Source organism: Penaeus monodon, chromosome 7 (genome assembly GCF_015228065.2).
Source record: "Penaeus monodon isolate SGIC_2016 chromosome 7, NSTDA_Pmon_1, whole genome shotgun sequence".
In the NCBI taxonomy this organism is placed as follows: Eukaryota; Metazoa; Arthropoda; class Malacostraca; order Decapoda; family Penaeidae; genus Penaeus; species Penaeus monodon.
In genome coordinates this window covers 5,154,379-5,156,878 of record NC_051392.1, presented here as the reverse complement: position 1 = coordinate 5,156,878, position 2,500 = coordinate 5,154,379, and the positions used below count along the sequence as shown (strand labels likewise).

General features: G+C 39.7%; 1 protein-coding gene across 1 annotated transcript in view; it reads right to left on the bottom strand.

Annotated features, from left to right (window-relative positions):
• LOC119574996 (pinopsin-like) overlaps positions 1–2,156 on the bottom strand; it is a 62,997-nt gene extending 60,841 nt beyond the window's left edge. Inside the window, exon 1 of the mRNA XM_037922308.1 lies at positions 1,955–2,156. The gene's annotated coding sequence lies outside the window, so the exon portion shown is untranslated. The remainder of the gene's footprint in view (positions 1–1,954) is intronic.
• Between the last annotated feature and the right edge of the window lie 344 nt (positions 2,157–2,500).

The window sequence follows — 2,500 nt, the reverse complement described above, 5'->3', positions numbered from 1 at the left end:
GCCTGCCATCCACCCAACCACCCACCCACCCACCTATCCACCCACCCATCCACCCATCCATCCATCCACCCACCCGTCCCCCCATCCACTGACCCATCCCCCCACCCACTGACCCATCCACCCACCCACCCACCCATCCACCCACACACCCACTCACCCATCCACCCATCCACCTGTCAGTTTACAAGTACAATATTTCGTAAGTTATGTCCACGTCTTTTTTTTTCTCGGTTTCACGGTGTCATATGCTATTATTCCCCGCTTGTCAAATTCACATCTCTTCTGTTCATCTGTTATCATCCATACGTAATATATATTCTGTGTGTGTGTGTGTGTGTGTGTGTGTGTGTGTGTGTGTGTGTGTGTGTGTGTGTGTGTGTGTGTGTGTGTGTGTGTGTGTGTGTACATGTATACAGAGGAAAGAGGGAGGGTAAACTAAGGAGAATGAGAAACTAAGGATAACGTATGAGTGAGCGTGTGCGTGAATGTGAGTGTGAGAGCGAATGTGAGTGAGCGTGTGGGTGAGCGTGTGTGTGTATGTGTGTGTGTGTGTTTATATGTGTGTATGTGTGTATCTATTTGTGCCTCAGCACGCGCGTTTGTGCGCACTTAAATGCATAGACATGTGCTGAAATATCTTAGAGAGATAAATATTCCATATCGCTTAGGATAGCCACCCAAACACTCCAGAAAAGTCTCGTCTAAAACCAGTGTCCGAGAATCACGTACATACCTGACACCTGATACATACACAGGAAAAGCATTATATCTGTGTCTCCAAATACAGCATTCGGTGAGCATACACACACACCTTGGCTATGCTCATCCTCACTTTATTAATGCATTATCAATAACATTAAAACATCACACCGCACACGCAATCGAGATTTCGTTGATTATATATAATCCGATACATGTTTCTTTCAAATGTGTGATTTTCATACGTGGTTTCATGAGAACCCACTTTGCATAATAACTTTTTTTCTTCTTTGCTTTTACGAGATATTTTCCTTTATCAGGTGTAAGTCGGTTTGTTATCTATTTTTCTTCTCACAAATCCGATGTAGGGTTATTACATATCATTATATATACTTTCCAACGTCACTCTCTCATCTTTTAAAATTTCTTATTGACTTTGAACGAGTCACTCTCTTCTTCATTTTCATTCTCTATATACTTCCAACGTCACTCTCTCTTCCTCCTGTTTTCATTTTATTTTCTTCTTTCAATTCTTCACCCTTTTTTTTTAATTCTCTATTCACTTCCAACGACACTCTCCTCCAATTTCGTTTATCTGATTCTCCATTTACGTTTTTTTTTTTTTTCTTTTTTTTTTACTTTCCTCTCCTTCTTCAGGTTCCAGGTCACACTTATCTGACGGGCGGAGGTTGACGTAAGACCCTCACAGCACCCACGAGCACGATCTTGCTAAGAGAAGCAGGTCTTAGCTGGCACGTTCTGAGACTCACACACTGCCGGCTAATTCACGGGTAAAAATAATAATAATAATAATAATGATGATGATGATAATGATAATAATAATAATAATAATAATAATAATAATAATAATAATAATAATAATAATAATAATAATATTAATAATAATAATAATGATTAAATAATAAATAAAAAAATATAAATAGAATAACTGTGTGTGTGTGTATGTTGTGTATGTATGTATGTATGTATGTATGTATGTATGTATGTATGTATGTATGTATGTATATATATATATATATATATATATATATATATATATATATATATATATATATATATATATATATAAGCTTCACACTTTCACCTTCACTAAAAAAAATAAACAAAAATAAATAAATGAAAAATAAATAAAAAACACGTGGGTTGGTAAGATCCTGTATATGAGATCCACTAGCACGGATAGAAGAATGAAATTTGGGATATATATTTTTTTCTTTCTTTCTTTCTTTCTTACACCGAGAGACAATAACAGGACGCGGGGCGCATTGCGTGAAGAGAGGGGGGAGAGGAGGGGGAAGGGGAGAGCCAAGAGAGGGAGCGACGTCCTTTCCCCTCGCCGGCTGAGAAGTAACTGAGCTCGGGGCGTGAGATGGCGCGCGAGGGACGAGGGCGTCGGGGAGGCAGGAGCTGGTTTGGTGGACGTCGAATAAATAGATGAGAGAGGAAAAGAATAAACAGACGAGAAGGAAGGAGAGGGAAAGAGGAAATAGACGAGAAGGAAGGAGAGGGAAAGAGGAAATAGACGAGAAGGAAGGAGAGGAAAAGAATAAACAGACGAGAAGGAAGGAGAGGAAAAGAATAAACAGACGAGAAGGAAGGAAGGAGAGGGAAAGAGGAAATAGACGAGAAGGAAGGAAGGAGAGGGAAAGAGGAAATAGACGAGAAGGAAGGAAGGAGAGGGAAAGAGGAAATAGACGAGAAGGAAGGAAGAAGAGGGAAAGAGGAAACAGACGAGAAGGAAGGAGAGGGAAAGAGGAAATAGACGAGAAGGAAGGAGAGG